The following is an 18,537-nucleotide window of genomic DNA, read 5'->3' on the forward strand; positions in this document are numbered from 1 at the left end:
TCGGTATCAGGCTTCCTAGGAAGCTCTCCGAGCTCTGGTGCTTTATTTAGGTCATATTTTAGGAATGTGAAGAGGCCCAATTGGCTGCTTAAACTGGAAAAGGATTATGATTGGCTGACAGTGGGAAATGGTCTTTTCTTTGATTGGCTGCAGGTGTCCTGCTGGTATCAACAGCTTCTTTATTCTCAATGCAGAAAACAGGGTTTGGGACATTGGTTGTTATATTTGACTTGAAAAAAAAAAAAAAAAGAAAGAAACCAAATGCGCTTTGCAATGTTTATTACACAAACAGCTTGCTGCTGCTCTCATATTTTGGGTTTGTATTTGAATTAGATTGGCTTGCCCATGACTCCTGTTGCCATAGAGGGGGCTGGAGTCCACCTTAGATTACATTTGCTTTAATGACCACCTGCCTCTACTAGCACAGGGATCCTCAGGACCCCGAGCAGGATCCACAGTGGAAAATAGGGCCCCAAAGGAGCTTGGTGTTGTTCTGTTCCAGCAACCCAGAACCTGGGTGAATAGGAGGCAGGACTTATAAGCATTACTTACATGAGTTGGAACAAGCCAGTTTCCCTCAGTGGGCATGGTCTCACATGCTGTGCAGGAAATGTCTCAGTGGTAGTGTGCTTGCCTGGCACAGGTGAGGCCCTGGGTTCAATTCTCAGTACTGTAAGGAAAAAAAGAAAGAAAGAAATCTGTGCAGCCTCTCCTGGCCAGCCATGCTAAGCAGAAGAGCACTGGGCTAGGCAACTCACCCATCTGCCATCCCTGCATGTCCCCCTTCTCGAGGCCTTATCTTGGGCCTTCTCCCAGAAAGGAAAGGTAATATTCTCAGCTGTGAGAATCCATAGGTCATCTAGCTGGGGTCTCTTCCCAGGAGCCCAGAACACAGAGGATAGCCCCAGGTTGGCTCCCAAGGCCTCGGAGGACACGCTTGTGCCATCTTTCCCTTCCCAGGGCATGGGGCACTGTGTATCATGGAGCATGCACCAACCCGTCCCTGGCTGACTCTGGGCAGCGGTGTCTACAGTGTCGCACACACGCACACCATCACGCTTGTTCTGCGAGGATTTGAATGATACCAGTAAGACCCCTGTCCTCCTGCGAGTCCACGGACCCCACAGGATGAGGACAGTGGGGAATACGGATGTAGCTGCAGCAATCGCAGCAAGGGCCTGAGGGTGTCTGCCCTCAGGAGGAGCAGTGTGCGAGAGCACGGGCACTCTCGTGCACACGCTCATTCACACACTCCCAGCTCACTGGCCTGGAGCTCTAGCTGTGCCACTGAGGAAAGGGCTTCTTCAGTCCCTACCTCACCCCAGGTTTTAGCATGTGGAATCGGGTGTTGCCAGCTGCCCCTCTCGGCTCCCATCCAGGGCCAGAGCTCTCTGCTCCACCCAGTCCTTGTCATAATCGCAGCTCATTCTTTTTTTGTTGATGTTGTTGTTTGGCTGGGGTGCCTAACCACTGAGCCACATCCCCAGTCTTTTTTATTTTTTTGTTTTTTAAATTTTATTATTTAAGTTGCTTTGGGCCTCTCTAAGTTGCTGAGGCTGGCCTCAAACTTGCAATCCTCCTGCCTCAGCCTTCCAAGAGGCTGGGATTACAAGTGTGCATCACTTTACATGGTTCAATTCTCACTCTTATAACAGTAACAACCCTGGCCTGGCTCATCTTCTGAAGAAGAAAAGTCCTAGTGTTGCTGTGACTTCATATTTCAACTAAAAAATATATCTGTTAGAGAAAAAATAACAGTAAAGATCTTTCATAGCTTGGCGAATTAGCTGCTATTTCTCCCTCTGAATCCTTGCTTTGATGGGTTCCACTGGGGCCTCCTCCAGGGAGGCACAGGGAGGGATGACAGCAACACCACGAGTTGGATGACTCTGGCCTGGATGGGAGGTCAAGGTGTGCAAAGATTTCCAGGTCAGCCCAGCCCAGCCTGAGCCTCAGGAAGGGTGAGCCCCAGAGATTGGAGATTCTGGGTATCTTCCTGATCAGACCCAAGTCAGTGATCTTTGGGGTCACCTTGCCATTTCATGCTTTGAACAGACCCTAAGCATGCCATCAAGGTGTGAGGACCCTGCAGATGTAGACACCCCAGCGTCCAGATGCACTGGCCTTGGAAGTCTAAAGACAAAAGTCCAGAGAGAATAGCCGACCCTCCTGTTCTCCTGCAGAGGAGGAAACATGCTGATACTCAGCTGCAAATTCAAGTTTGGAAGCTGAAATCATTTCTGCGTCAGGAGTTTTTGCTTGGAAAGCACTTTCTAGAGATTTCCATTTCCACCCTTCATAATCCCATTTTAGATTTTTTCCCCCCTGTTTATGTGAACTCACCACTTATATTTCCTTTTCAAAAAATTTCTCTGGGTCCTAGATTCTGTGGGGTTTTAAGAATATGGACAGGGATAGCACAAATCACATCATTAAATCTTGGTGTTGAGCTGGGCCTCAGGAGGCTGAGTCTGAAGCAGGAGGAGGAGGATGGCTTGAACCCAGGAGTTCAAGGCCAGCCTGGGCAACACAGCATGGCCCCATCTCAAAAAACAAAAACAAAACCCAACAACTTGGTGCTTATCTTATACCATGTGGCAGCCCACAGCCCACACACGGGGCAAATGCATGAATCCCCTCTGAGAAGGGCTTGTCCAGGCTTTGCTCAATCCCCTCTAGGGCTGGAAACTTACTACCTCACAAGTGAGCCATTTCGTCTCCAGGTAACTTACGTTCATCTTTATATTGAATTGGTCTGTCTTTGTATCGCTCTTGTTCAGAAAGGAGTTTATAGTCATTGCAAGAAAGACAAATAAAGGTAGCTATTATGTCAGCTAAAAATTGCATAGAGGTGTATATTCAAGGGCCTGTGCTAGGTAATTTACATGTGGACTCCACCCCTCCCCGGTATTCTGAGAGACACTGCTCAGAGGAGAGACTGGCTCACATGGCCCGGCCTGCCCAGCCTCTACAGAGTCAGACGGGCTGGGAAGGAATCATCGCCCGGAGCTGTCTAATCTGTGGGGTCTTTAATGGGAAGTAGGAGATGGAAGAGGAGATGGGAACACTTCCGGAGGCGATGGGTAAACATTGGGGACAGCATTGGGTCTTTCAGGGTCCATCAGCCTACACAGCAGGCACCCTTCTGTGTCTGCCTTCCTGGGCACAGGTGTACATGGCTGGTAATGACCCTAAGGGGCTGGATTGCAACTGCCGAGGCAGGACGGAGGGATGGCGGGTGGCAATGTGGCCAGGCTGAGCTTAGGGGAGGTCTGGGCTGGGGCAGGAAGGCAGAGCACTGTCTTTTGTTGATGTTTCCCAAGCCTGGGAAGGAGGGCGGCTGAGAATGAATGGAGCCTTCTCTGTCTCCTCAGGTGAATGGCAGCTGTGAGCATCCAGGCTGCTCCTGGCCGCCTTTGAACGGGGCCTTTGTCTCAGGGAAACTGATCTCTCTGTGGCACCTGGTTCTGTTAGTTGGGGCAGGAGCCAACTTCCTGCTGGGGCAGCTCTGAGCCCCAGGGGACCTCAGCACCACACCTCTGCCCCTCCTGTGTGGGTGGGTCCTCTCTGGGGGCTGCTCCCGGCCACCACTCCTTCCCCTCTCCCCACCCTCTGGGCCATGTTAGAAGGGATCACACCACCCTGGCTGTCCATTGGAGGAACTCCACCTTCTGGGAGACAGAGGGGGTGTGGTGGGGGGGTGGCGGCTAGGCCTCCTCAGGGGACAAGGGCAATGAAATAAATGTCAGCCATTGTCTTGCCTTCCCTGCCCCCCACCCCCATAATGGAACTACCCCCTCCTGGATGCTTCCAGAGGGCTGCAGTGCTGTGCCAGCCCTGCCTTGTGGGCCAGTCAGAAGAGCCACCAACGCAAGCCACGCCCCACCCTGCCAGCACGTCTTCCTGGGTCCTCAGGGAAAGAGGAATGTAGCAACAGGAGGCCATCCCTGTTTGCACACGTGGGAGCCACACCCCACTCTGCACAGCCCCAGGAGGTGACTTCAGACCCAGAGCCTCTTAACCCTTTCCACTTCCCACCAGGTGTGGCGAGGCACTCTGTAATCACAGTGACTCAGAGGCTGGAGTAGGAAGATCTCAAGTTCAGGGCCAGTGTCAGCAAGTTAGTGAAACCCTGCCTTCAAAATAAAGTTAAAAAGGGCTGGGGATGTGGCTCAGTAGTAAAGCACCCCTGAATTTGATCCCCGAATTTCTTGTGTTAGAAACTTAATCCTCAAGTTCATGTCATTGGTAATTGGAGAGCGGCCTTTGGGAGGTCATTAGCCTTAGAGGAATTCATGAGGGTGAGCCCCTATGATGGCATTAGTGGCTTTATGAAAAGAGGAAAGCAGACCCGAGCTAACACACATGGTATGTCTTACCATGTGATACCCTCCACCATGTAAAATGCAAGAAGGCGGCCCACACCAGATGCTAGCACCATGCTCTTGAACTTCACAGCCTCCAGAATTGTGAGCCAAATAAATCTCTTTTCTTTATAAATTATCCAGTCTCAGATGTTTTGTTATAGCAACAAAAAATAGACTAAGACAACAGATATCTCCATGTCTTGGTATTAATAATACAGCCAGTGCCACCTGTGTATAAGTGTGTAGCACTTGGCATATGTCATCCTAAGTCATGGATCAGGTGAGTCAAGGTGAGTATGTCTTGGGCTGTCCACCATGGCAATCTGAGTGTCCATCCTGACTCCAGTTCCTCACCTTTCACACTTACCATGCAGCCTGGCAGTCTGCCTCCAAGCTAAGCTGGTTTGGGTGTAAGTTCCTCTACCACTTTAAGTCTTCTAGATTTATCCTGTTTGCTCTCACAGAATAGATCTTTATGTCCACGTGGCTGAGGGGTGGGGAGACATTATGGTTTAGAGTGAGAGCCCTGGAGACTGACCAGCAGGGTAGAAACCTGGATCTGCCACTTGGCAGCTGTGTGACTGGGGCAGATGATGTAACCACTGGGAAAAAAAAAAAGGGTTGGGGCTGTAGCTCAGCGGCAGGGCTCTTGCCTGGCATGCGAGGGGCACCACGTAAAAAAGACAAAGGCCTGCTGTCCATCTGCAACTGCAGAAGAATTTAAGAAAAGGGAGAAACTAAGAGCATCTGCACATAAGGCTGTTGTGGAGGAATAAGGAGGAACAGGGAGGCAAGCTCAGCCAGCGACCTAGCCCAGTGGGCGGTCAGGACACGTGGTCCTCATGAAGTCATCATTGTAGGTGTCCCTGCACCCCCACCCTCCTGCTCATAAGTCACTCAGAGCAAGAACCTGAGGACTTGTCTGCAGCACTCACTGGAAGGAACCCGGCCCCAGGTCCAATTAGGTGCTTGTTAAGCGCTTTTTGTGAGGATGGAGGAGCCCAGATGATCCCTGTGGAAGTCCTGGCCAAGCTCCCCACCCCCACACCGCCTCCCCTCTGCTAAGCGGCTTTGGCTTCCATGGGGGAAGGGTGTTGACTGGAGCCCTGTCCCCCAGTGTCCCCCAGGCCTCTGGAGCTGAGTGGGGTCCCCCAGATAGACTTTGTCCTGGCTGCAAGGCAGGGAGGGAGCTGGGCAGAGCTGGGGGATGAGAGCCCTGGCTTCCAGGGACCCTTCTGCCCACTTGCTTGCGTTGAAACTCCAAATAGAATCACAGCCAGGCAGGGAAGGGATAAAATTAAATCCTTGATCATGATCAAGTGGTTAAAAAAAAACACCACAGCCCCGGAGCTCCTTGTCTGCAGCGGCTCTGCTTCAGAGCCAACAGGAGGAGGAGGAGGATGGGGAGCCACACCCAGCAGGCTCTGCCACCCTCTTCTGCCACCAAACAGCCCCTCACCCCCTGGAGTGGGTCAAGGTTCCCACTCCCCTCCTAAATGGGGAGGCAGAGGCATGCAGGGGTCAGAGGTCACCTGACCTAAGGAAGGCCCACACCTTGCCCAAAGAGACAGGTCCTGGGCTCTGGGCCCTGGCTCTGCAGGCCTGGGTTCCAAAGGTTCTGCAGGTTACTGTGTGTCACTGAGGTCTATGAGCGTCTCTTTCCTTTCTGGAAAGAGAACCACAAGGTGCCCACCTCATCAGTTGTTGGCTGTAGTGGCCTGAGGTAGGGGCATGGGGTGTGGGGAGCAGCCTGCCTGGGGCTTAGACAATAAGGGGGCGGGTTTTCTGGAGAGAATTTCAGAACAATAAGGTTGACTGAGGGCCTGGTGCCTTCTGTTTCCTTGCAGGGGTGGCTCTAACCCGAGGCTGAGGCTGAGGGGAGCTGCCCCCACCTTTGACCTCTCTTCTAGGCAGAAAGCCTGGCTGCTGCCTCTGCTCAGGGGCCCCCTTAGGGGGGAGTGTGGGCCCAGGTGGGCTGGGACTGGGGACAGCTGGGGAGGGAGGTGGAGACACAGGGCTGAGGTGCCCCAGGGTCCTGATGATGCCCTAGGGCCGGGCACCTCTGTGCCCCTTCTGAGCCTTGGAATCGGGATAGGCTGAACCTTGCCCTGGGCCCTGGACTACCCTGAGGAGATAGTGGTGGCACCCGGCAGGGCAGAGCCCACAGTGCTGCAAGGTTTGCGGAGAATCAGAGGGAGGACTGGGGTGTACCTTGGCTGGGGAGTTAGGAAGCTAAGGGAGGAAATAATAAGGAGGCAAAAATAGCCCTTTGTCTGCCTCGGGCCACACATCCTCGTGTGTCCTTGCTTGCAAGGAGCCAGAGCGACTGGAGGGTCTTGATGAGGGAAGTTGAGTGTCCAGTGAGGACACGCCTAGCTGAGCAGGGACAGGTCCATTCACCCATACAGCCTCCCCGGGTCACCCCACTGGCCAGGGCCTCTTGTGTGACTGCTGCTGGGTGCCCCAAGAAAGATTCTGCCCCTAGATCCCAACCCAGAGGAGGCCTGTGATGCCTGGTGGGGGCTGGCCGCCCCGCCTGCCCTCCCTCCCTCCTCAACCCAGACTGCTCCTGCTGGCTTTTCCCACTGGGAGTTTGTCTCTGGGGATGGCCCAGCAGCCTGGGGGCAACTCTGTGGCCACAGGGGTCTGTAGACTTTTCTCTGTCTGAACCACCTCATTCCCCATCAGAAGAGCTGAGGCTGCTAAGAGACCTGGGAGTGGGGGGGGGTAGCCTGGACTCTGCCCTCAGCCTTTCTATCTGGAACCTTCCTTCAGAGCTCTCCCAGAGTCGCCCAGCTTGGACAGGGTCTATAGAGGTGAACCCTGAGCCATCTGCCTGGTGCCCAGGAATCCTCCAGGCTCCTTGAGAGTTAACCCAGCCCAGTCCATGCCAGCTGGGCCCCTGCCAGGCCTGAGCTGGTCAGGATCTGATGACAGAAGACCCACTGGGCTGGGGCTGGGCCAGGAAGGCAGCGATGGAGGCCCCAGCCCTGGGATTGCTCAGGCTGCTGCAGGAAACTGATTTGGAAAAATCCTCATGGCTCAGAGGAGGCAAGCTGGAGCTGGCAGACCCAGGCTTGCCTGCAGGGAAGAGCTATCCTTGCACCTGCCCATGGGGTTAACCTTCTCCCTGCCTTGTCACATGGCTCCCTGGGGAAGTCAGGGAGGGCTGGCTGACATAGAGGACTGTGGGGTCTTCTGGGGGGTCCCTGGTCCCTGGCTCATGTTGAAGAACCCAGGGAAGCTGCTTCTGGAGTGGAAAACGTGTGGAGAGTGATTTGTCAGGACAAGCCTAAGAGTCTGGTCTCCATGGAACTGGGCTGTTGCCAGAGCACCAGCTCTACACCATCACCCACCCCAGTTTGGACTTGCTTTCCCCACACCTCCCAGACTGTGAGGCCTGTTCAGGGCCCCAAACGCAAAACGGTATTCCAGTTCCCTTGGTGGCCAAGAAGGGGACTCACCCTGTCTCTCCTCCAAGATACAGAGAGGATGAGCCGTTGCTCATGTGTGAAGTGGGCAGAGAGGCTTAGAAGATTAAGGTCTTCAAGGTCATTAGGCTGAGAGGACACCAGGACACCAGGTGGTGTGGGGAGGGGTGGGTACTGTGGAGAGCCCTGGACTGGGAGCTGGGGACTGGGTTTGCAGCCTAGGATTCCACTTACCTTGGGGAACTCCATTTTGTGTGTCTGAGTCTCAAGGGTCTTGCAGGAGTAATTAATGATGTTTGCCAAATACACCCAGCTCTCTACCATATTTCCCCATATCTACCATATTTCCTCTGCCGGGAAGAACCATATTTCCCCCAACCCCTTTTAATTAAATGCAGCTCTCCCTTGCTTTGGCCAATACAATGTGAACAGAAACATTGGATCATTCCAGGTGGAAACTTCACGGGCACTTTCTATGTTCCAGAGGTGACTGTCCCATCAGCCAGGGTCCTGGCAGAGCCCCCAGCCACTCCATGCTCCACAAGTGAAGAAGAAACCATCATTTCATGCCCCAAGGGCCTTGGGCTTATTTGTTTTTGCAGCATAACCCTGCCTCTCCTGACCGCTCCAGTTGCATCAGCAATCTCTCTAACCATGGAAGTTGTGTGGCAGGCCAACTCTGGCCATAGCAGAGTAATCTGTTCTGCTCTCAATCCAAGGGCATTCCCTCAGACTCACCTGCTTTTTCTGGCATCTGAAGTAGCACAAGTAAGGCTGCCCGGTTCCCCTCTCTGGGCTTAGGATTCCGTCTCCCCTCCATCTGGAGTGCATCCCTAAGGCCTCGGTGGACCTGGCTCCCTGCTTTTCTCTGACCTCATCTCCTCATTCTTCCCTGCTCATTTCTCTCTGGCCACTTGACTCCCTTTGTCCTCAGGGAAGCTGCTCCTACCTCAGGGCTTTTGCATCTGCTGATCCCTCTGCCGGGAATGCTCGTCCCACCTGGCTGACCCCTCCTCAGTTTCCAGACATGAACTCCAGTGCAGCACCTTGGAGGCTCTTCACTGGCTGCCCTATTTTGTTGTCCACTCTCTGACACTCTAATTTTTTTTTCTTTTTAATACTGTGAGCTTCTTGTTTAATTGTTAATCTCTCCCTCTTCCCACTAGAGAGTAAGCTGCTTGGGAGCAGGGACTTGTCTGGCTTCTTCAATGATGTGTCCCCGGTACCTGGCATGTCATGGGCTCTCGAGGAAGCTCTGTTAGATGATTGGGTGACCTTGACTGTGGAATGGCTCCTCTGCCTGGTCTTCAGTGACCCACAGTCCCATGACCCTATTTTCTGTACCAAAGTTATGCTGATAAGGAAGTCAAGGTCCTACCGAGAGGAGGGGGCCCTGCCTGTTTCATTGGCTTCCATACCTCAGGGGGTGGACCCTGGCCCCCTGTGGCACCCCATGCTCACCATCCTTCGGGGCCTGTCTTGGCCAGTGAATCAATCCTGGGCTTCTAAAGGAGCTAGGAGACTTGTATTGATCAGCACTTTCTTGTTTGCAGGCCACAGAAACCAACTGCAACTGGCTCATGGCCCTGGGGAGGCTCTGAGGGTAGCTCATTAGAACCAGGGCCTCAAGGCCTAGAACTGGGGACATGATATTTCCTGAACACCCTCCCTTTAGGACCAACTTTGCTTGTTTCCGTGTGATCTTGCCTTTTGGCCTCATCAGATGGGCTTTCTCCCACAGTGGGACGTGGCTCCTGGCAACATCTGTGGAAAGGGACTTGCTTTCTCCCAGGGCCCAACGTAATCCCAAGGCAGACTCTCTTGGCTGGGCTTGAGTCAGGTTCTACCTGTTGGGACAATCACAGCGGCTGGAGATTTAGTCATAATCCCATTGACTAAATGGCACCAGGTAGAGCAGGCTACTGAAAGCGATGTCTCCACATGGAAGGAACGATGATGGTTCATACAAGAAGGACGCTGTGGAGTCAAAGATGAGATGTCCACAATAGGACTCTGGTGTTGGCTGACTCCCAGGGAGTGAAAAATCCCACAGTAACACCAGCCCTGGGGGCTCAGTGAGTCTGAAGCCTGGGGGCTCAGTCAGAAGGAGGAAGAGGAGCCTCCTACTGAGATTAAGTTTTCATAGCCAGGTGGCATGGTGAGCACCTGGAGTCCCAGGTACTTGGGAGGCTGAGGCAGGAAGGTTGCAAATTCAAGGCCAGCCTGGACAACTTAGTGAGACTTTAAGCAAATTAGTGAGACCTGGTCTCAAAAACAAATAAATAAATAAACAGTAAAAAAAAAACAGCTTTCAGGACTGGGGCTATAGCTCAGTTGGTAGAGTGCTTGCCTTGCATGCACAAGGCCCTGGGTTCAATCCCCAGCACCACAAACAAACAACAAATCAGCTTTCTTCTTTCCCTGATAGACCTGTTTCACTATCATCCAGTGGCACCGTGGTGTCCTGAGACCCCACCTGTAAATGCAGGTGTCTCACAAGAGTGAAGAGACTGGGAAATGCCGCACGCTGATTCCCTCTCTTGGAGTCAGGCTACAGTGAGGGTTCTGGGAAGTCCTGCAGGGAGGACAGCCATTTCCTGCAGCTATCTGGCCACAGAACTTGGGTTTTTTTTGGTTTTGTTTTTGTTTTTTTTAAGCTACATGGAACAGGCCCTAAGAACTGCTGCAGTGAAGAAAGAGTGCTAGAAAAGCCATCAGAAATCCTGGTTCAAGCCTGAGCTCTGCTACTTATGGGTCGTAGGACTCTCCCAGGCCTCAGTGCGCCAATCTGTAAAATAGGTGAACACAGACAGGTGAGGTGATGCACACCTGTAACTCCAGCAACTCAGGAGGCTGAGACAGGAGGATCACAAGTTTAAGACAGCCTCAACATCTCAGTGAGCCTCAGCAACTTAACCAGACTCTGTCTCCAAATAAAATTTAAAAAGGGCTGGGGAGACATAGCTCAGGGGCAAAGTGCTCCCAGGTTCAATCCCCAGTACCAGCAACAACAACAAAAAACAAAGGCCAGGTGAAAACACCATGCTCTGTAGGGTTGTACGGATTCCTGGTGATCACCATCGGTTTATCCTGGAAAATAACACATCCATTCTTCACCTTACAAGCAGGTGACCCTCTGTCACAAGGACCTGGAGGTTGACAAAGGGGACGGAGGTGATGAGTTCAGGATTGGCAGAGCCAGATGACTAGCCAGATGACTAAAGGAGGCACTGCAGTCAGGTGCAGGGAGGAGGGCGGCAACAGTGGTTGGTCAACCTGGTGAGGGAAGCCAGCCGGAGGTCCCCGAGAGCAGCTTCTTCTAAACAGACAGCAACACCTCCTCGTTCCCCCTTCCGGCTCCCAGCCTTCCTCGCCCCACCCAGCAGACTGTCTGGGGCAGAAGTGGTTCTATTAGTGTCCCAGGGCCACAGGCTGCGTGGTTTAAACAACAGAATGGCTTATCTCACAGTTCTGGAGGCTAGAAACTGAAATCAAGGTGTTGGCAGGATCGGTTCCCTCTGAGGCCCTGAGGGAATATCAGGTCCAGGACTCTCTCTTGGCTGGTAGGTGGCCATCTTCTCCCCCGTCTGTTTATTTATTTGGTACCAGGGGATTGAACCCAGGGGCATTTAACACTAAGCCACGTCCGTAGCCCTTTGTATTTTTTATTTTGAGACAGGATCTCGTTTATGTTGCCGAGGCTGGCTTTGAACTTGAGATCCTCCTGCCTCAGTTTCTTGAGCTGCTGGGACTACAGGCATGGGCCACTGTGCCTGACTCCCCCAGTCTCTTTATATGCCATCCTCTGTGTCTGTGTCCTAATCTCTTCTTCTTACAATGACACCATTCATGCTGGATTGGCCTCATTTTAACTTGTTCAACTCTGTAAGTCGCTATCACCAAATAAGATCACATTCTGGGGTCCTGAGGGTTAGCGCTTCAACATATGAATTTCGGGGAGACACAATTCAACCCACAACGCTGGGTATTCTCCCCAGTAGGCCTTTCCTTCCATGTCACCAGCCCAACTGCTTGGCTGGAAGCATGTGGCTTGTGGTCTGCCGGAAGAGAAAGAGAGCCCATAATTGTGTTAATTGCCACAATGCCAGATCTGCAGTTAATATGCCATGGAAACAAAGAGCAAACGCACTCATAGCACATAATTGGGCTTCAACTACACCCTCGGCAGAGCTGTGCGACTGAGCACCACTGTTTATGCTCCTCTTCAAATTAGCAAAGATGGACAAATTAACACTCGTCTCCCCTTCCTCCTGCCCAGAGGACAGCTGTGGGGGTACCTTGGGGATGGGGATAGCCTCCAAAAACCCTGGCTGGGTCCTGTTCAGAGGCAGGCACCTGGGCCCAGCCCGTGAGGCCAGGGGCAAGATGAGGGCATGAAAGGGCCTCCCAGCTTCCAGCTCCAGGCCTTTCCACGAGCCCCAGCTCTGTGGCAACTGACCGGGGCCTTGGCAGACAGCGATCCTGGGCAGGCAGCGATCCCGGCGATGGGAGCACGGGTGCTTTGTTCTCTGCAGCGTGGCATGAGTCATAGCCAGGTGGGGACTGTTGGAGCCCTGCGGCAGGTTTGGGTCACATTTGGAAAACTGACACTCAGCGCACACATCTCTGTTGCAGGAGCGGTGGTCAAATTCATCTGCACCCGACCTTCTCCCTCGGCCCTTCTCAGTACACAGGCCTGGCTGCTTTGTGTCTCCATGGCCCTGGGGACAGACTGTCTGGAGACTGCCCTGCCAATGCTTGCCTGCTTCTTTGAAAGGTGCCCTGCTCAAGCCTGGAGGCTGGGACCAACTTCTCCCAACACGCAGCATCCCTCGTGCGGTACTGGGGCCTCCCTGCCCACCAGGTGTCGGGGGCTCCTTGCCCTTGGCCTCCCCATCTGCCTCTTCCCCCAGCTTCCTGGCCTTTCTGCAGCCGAGTAGAGACAGACTGAGCTTTCAGCCCGCAGCTCAGGCCGTCTGGATTCTCCCCACTATCACAGCCCCTGGCCTGCCCTGTGCCACCGGGGGCCGGGTGGCAGTGGGACTCGCAGACTCCTCACCCTCAGGGGCTCCCCTTGTTTCCCGTCCTGCCCTAGGCTGTCCCTGTCTCCCACAGCCTCCCTGCCTTTTCCAGGCCTTTCTGGTCCTCCTCCCTGGCTCCGGCTAAGCCAGCTGCAGCGAAGCTCATTGAGAATTCTCGGAGCCGGAGCCGTCTGCTGGCCTGGGGGCTGTCTTCCTCAGCCGGGCTGCCTCTCATTTGCATCCCCTAAATCAATGCCCTCCATGATCAAAGTCCCACCCTGCAACTTCAATGAGGCCGGCTAAGCCGCAGAGCCAGGCCTTGAGGAGAGGGGAGGGGAGGCAGGACCCTCCCTCCCTTCCTGCTGCCCTCTGAAGCCCAAGGGGAGCTGGAAAACAGAGGCCCCATGGGAGTCCCGGTGGAGGCCGGGTGCACAGAGAGGAACGGGAGCCGAGTGGGGCTCCCCAGGGAGCTGCTCCCTTCCTCTGGCTCCCCTCACCCGGCTGCTAGGGGAACAGGGCATTGCAGGCCTGTCCACAGGCTTTCTGGGTGTCCTGTAGCTCTGCTGCAGCACCTGAAGATGTCCGGTGGCGTCTGGAGGAAGGCAGCTAGGCAGCCTCCCTGGTGGAGACCCAGAGAGGGCTCCTTCAGGGACTTGGCCAGGCAGAGAGGGAGGTCAGTCACCCTGACCTGTTCCACCTGGGGGTCGTGAGATGAGCACTACCAGTCTCAGCTAGGATGACAGCCACCTCTTATTGAGTACTCCGTGGGCCAGACACAGTGCCAAGAGCTTTCCTTCATGGCGCCCCGTCCCTAGGAGGCGCACTTGGTGATTAGCCCCGTTCTGCAGAGGAGGAAGCAGGGAGGAGAGACAGAGCTAGGAGGTGGCAGGTCGGGGTAAGCGGGGTCGAGGCCCGCGGGGTCGAGGCCCAGGGAAAGTGCTGCAGGCCAGCCAGGAGGTCTGCAGTGTTCGGGGGCCTGGTCTGTCGGGATGGTCAGCGCAGGCCCTGTCCTCACGCAGAGGGCACTTTCTGGCAGCCCTTGCTCAGGGTGCCCCGTCTCCCGCGGTTCCACCCCAGCATCTTGGCGCAACCGTGAGCACACAGCATAACACGAGCCCTTGGAGCTGGAGGGAGAGATCAGGCCCCACGCCAGCCACCTGGGTGCCCCTGACTTCTCCTGGCCCTGCAGAAACTTTGCTCATTAGAGCAGTGATGTCATGGGCAAGAGCTTCAGCTCTAGAGCTTGACGGATCTGGGTTTGAATCCTGGCTTTACTCCTTGGCTGTGTGACTTTGGGCAAATCCTTTAACTCTCTGAGCCCCAGTGTCCTGTTCTGTAAGAGAAGGATGATAATTTGGTTCATGGCTGGGATTGCTGCCAGCATGGAATCAGGCAGCGCACGCTGCACACTCTGTGCAGGCTTGGCCTGCAGCAAACAACTCGGGAGCTGAGCCGGTATTTTTTTTTTTTAATCTCTGGGGGGTTATTAATCCCTGCTACACAGATGAGGAAGGAGGAAAAAAGGTGTCCCCAAGCAGCAAAGTGAAATGGAGGCTTCAGAGGGCCAGAGTCTGGCTCTAGATTTGTGTGTGCGCGTGCGTGCGTGCGTGCGCACGCTGGGGATGGATGGCTCTTGATTTTTATTGGAGTTTTTTAGCTCAGGGAGCTTCAAGGCCAAAGGAAAAGCACAAGGGGTGGGGGGAGGAGTCCAGAGAAGCCTTTTCTGAGGCTGCGCTCTGCTACTTCCAAGATGGCTGGTTTTAACGTGCCACTCAAACCTCTGAACTCCTTCCCTGCAGTTAAATGGGGATGAATAAAAACCTCTACCCAAGGGATTGCTGTGGGGCCCAGATGCGTTCAGATGCCCTTTGGAAAAGGCAGTTGTGATGGTTGGGCCCTGGAATGGCCCCCAAAAGCTCATATGTTGAAAACTTGGTTCCCATTGCCCCAGTGTCCAGAGGTGAAGTTTTAGGGGAGGGATTTGATCATGAGGGCTCTGACCTCACCTGTGGATTAATCCATTTAATAGATTTGTAATTCAGATTACAGGAAGGAGGTGGACACTGCAGACAGGGGGGGCGCTGGGGGAGGAAGCAGGTCACTGGGGGCATACCCTTGGGGACTGTATCTTTTTTTTGGGGGGGTACTGGTCAGGAGTGCTTTACCACTGAGCAACATCCCCAGCTCATTTACATGTTATATTTAGTTGTAGGTGGACACCATACCTTTACTTTATTTTTATGTGGTGCTGAGGATCGAACCCAGCGCCTCACCTGTGCTAGGTGAGCGCTCTACCGCTGAGCCCCAGCCCCAGCCCACAATCCCAGCTCTTTTTATTTTTTTATTTTGAGACAGGGTCTCACTCAGTTGCTCAGGGCCATGCTCACTTGTTGAAGGTGGTCTTGAACTTGAGATCCTCCTATCTCAGCCTCCTGTGTCACTGGGATTAGAGATGGGCACCACCGTGCCCAGCTGGGGACTATGCCTTGTGCCTGGCCTTTTCCTCGCTCTCTGTTTCTCCGCTGTCGTGAGCTGAGCAGCTCTTCTCCACCATGCCCTCTACCAAGATGTTCTGCCTCACCACAGGCCCAGAGCAATGGAGTCGGCCAACCATGGACTCAAACTTCTGAAACCGTGAGTCAAAATAAGTCTTTCCCCCTCTAAGCTGTTCTTGTCGGGTATTTTGGTCAGAGTGATGAAAAGCTGACTAATTTGTGAGTGTACTAAACAAGCGCAGACGGAAGTGCTGCACGCATGTAGCTATTATGATAATCACCTCCTTAGACTTCTCAAAGTACATCTACATGTTCCATGATCATCATCATGGGGGCGATTACAGCCGAGCCTCTGACCTCTGCCATGTGTCCACCCTGAGCAGCACCCTTCGTATGCATCCTCTCACTTCAGCCTCACAGTGTTTACAGGAGGTATTACCATGATTGTGCCCATTTTACAGATGAGGAAACTGCAGCAGTTGACTTGTTGGATCTCACTGTCAGGCATTCCTTCTGTTCTTGTATGGCCTTGTTGTTCAAGATGGGGTTTTGCTATGTTGCCCAGGCTGGTCTGGAACTCCTGGGCCCAAGGATCCCTCACCTCGGCCTCTCAAGTAGCTGGGACTGCAGGCTGCGCCACGGCCGCTGGCAGCTCGCGTTGTTTTGAAGTCACTTTATCCTGCCCCCTCCCCAGTTCCAGGAAGTGAGCTGGAGCTTCCGGAGAACCCAGGTGTCCTCTCTCTGAGCCCCGCACTCTGTACTGTGTGCAGACAGTGGCCTGTTTCTGCCCTACCTCCCCCCTTTGCTCCTCCCTGGAAACCCACGCAGCCCTTTTCCTCCTGGGTGTTGTGCGGGGCAAGACACGTCATGTTGGGGGTTGGTTGGTCCTCAGAGGTCCCCCAGGTGCATAATTCCTTTTACAGAATAAAACAGCTGTGTGTGGCTCTGTACCACCCAGAGAGAGGAGGGGAATGTGCCCTTACCTTCAGCTGTGGTGGGAGGAGGGAAGCGGCTTAGGAAGGAAATCTTATTCTTTGGCCTACCTTTGGGGGTCGGAAGTGAGTTGCTTGGCCTATGGGGAAAGGCAAGGTTTTCCTTCCTTGGAAATTTTTACCAACTAGTGACAGCTGATGCTTCATGCTTGGGAATTCTCTTAGTTTCTTCGCAAATGGAGAATCATAGAGCTAGAAAGACGTGACTCCGGAGGCTGAGGTAGGAGGATCACAAGTTTGAGGTTGGCCTCAGCAACTTAGCAAGTGCTTGTCTCAAAATAAAAATAAAAGAGGACTGAGGATGTAGCTCGGTAGTAAGAGGTCCCCCCCACGGGGGGGGGCGGGGGGGCTGAGGTTGTGGCTCAGCGGTAGAGCGCTCACCTTGCATGTGGAAGGCACTGGGTTCGATTCTGAGCACCACATAAAAAATAAAATAAAGGTATCATGTCATCTACAACTAAAAATATATTTTAAAAAAAGATGCTCCCGGGTTCAATGCCCAGTAGCCCCCCTCCCCCACAAACCCACAGTTTCCAACCTGATACCCCAGAGGCCACAGCACCGCCCCTTCTGAAGTCAGGATTTCTGCCACTTTCAGAACAGCTTAAAGCCCCAGGTCATGAAGAGTAATGAAGAATGTAAAAACAAACATTGTTTAATTCTTGCTTCTAGCCGTAGGCCTCGCACTCTGCTTTCTGTGGGTTGGCTCATCTGTTGAAACTACTCAGCCAGGAGGACCTGCCTTGTCTCCATTTTACAACAGGAGATACTGAGGCTGGAGTGGTTAAGGACCTTACCCAAGGTCACAGAAGTGGAAAGTGACACAAATGGGGAAAAAAATAAAAAGGTTCACTGCGGCATTCTTCGTAAAAGCAAAGGACTGGAAACAACCCTTCAACATGGGGGAAATATTCCTCAATAAAGGCCTGATTAAGTAAAATCCAGTAATGTCTCCACAGGGAGTACTATGCAACTATGAAAAGGAGTGATTCCGTCTGTGCACTGTCATGGAGCCATCGCTAAGATATCTTTTTCTTTCCCGTTTTTTCCTGCTTAATCCCTCCCCCTCTCTCCCCTGCTTTTTTTTTTTCCTGTTCTGGGCCTCATGCATGCTAGGTAAGTGCTCTACTTCTGAGCCATATCCCCACACTCCTAGAATATTTTCTTTTCTTTTCAACATGTCAACTTAGAACTGACTTCCTTTTTTTTAATTTTTAGTTGGACACAATAACTTTATTTATTTTCTTATGTGGTACCTGAGGATCGAACCCAGTGCCTCACACATGCTAGGCAAGTGCTCTATCTCTGAGCCACAACCCCAGCCCACCCCTAGAATATTTTCTTAAGTGGTTAAAGCATGCTGCAGAATAGCAGGTTCCGCTGTTTTTGATCTAAGAAAGAGGAGAAAAATATCAAAATTTTTAAAAAATGGAAAGTAAGCTAAAAATACACAAATTGGTAGCCTAGAAAAGGAGGAGGAAGGAGTTGGGAAGGATGGGTCTAGACTTCTCTGAAAGTCTTGCTTTCTAGATATAGTGGTAGAACTATATAAATATTTAATAGAACTATAGAAAACAGAATTACAATGTCATTTTTGTCTCTCATTAATTATCCGTTCCAGCTCAGAGGTGGTGGCCTAGCTCGTACAAGACCCTGGGATCCATCCGCAGCACTGCGCACATGCAGAAAGGAATTATCCTCCCTCCTTTTTTTTTTTTTTGGTATTAGGAATTGAACCCAGGGGTGCTCTACCACCGAGTTATACCCCCATTCCTTTTTATTTTTGGAGATAGGTTCTTGCTAAATTACCCAGGCTGGCTTTGAACTTGTGATCCTCCTGACTTAGCCTCAAAAGTCACTGGGATTACAAGTGTGTGCACTATGCCCAGCTAATTATCTCTTTTAACAGCAGTGAAGAAACCTGTCTAGGTCACCACAAGGCAGAGAAGGTGCCAGACCTCATACCCCCTGGGTTCCAGGGGCTAAGATTTAATACTTCCCTGAGCTCCAATCAGCTGCTTTGGTCAAGATTCTCATAACCTGGGCTCAGTGGTAGAGCGCTTGCCCAGCAGGCGTGAGGCCCTGAGTTCCATCCCCAGTACTGCATTAAAAAAATGAAAAGAAAACAAACAAGATTCTCATAACTTTCTCCTGCTGCAGCCTGGAGGTGGATTTGTCCCCAAGCACATCATTAGGAGTGTGCCTCTAATAACTGCTTACCTGGCTGAGAC

Source organism: Marmota monax, unplaced genomic scaffold, assembly GCF_021218885.2.
Source record: "Marmota monax isolate L192 unplaced genomic scaffold, Marmota_monax_Labrador192_F-V1.1 WCK01_AAM20220418_F8-fsc00080, whole genome shotgun sequence".
Classification (NCBI taxonomy): Eukaryota; Metazoa; Chordata; class Mammalia; order Rodentia; family Sciuridae; genus Marmota; species Marmota monax.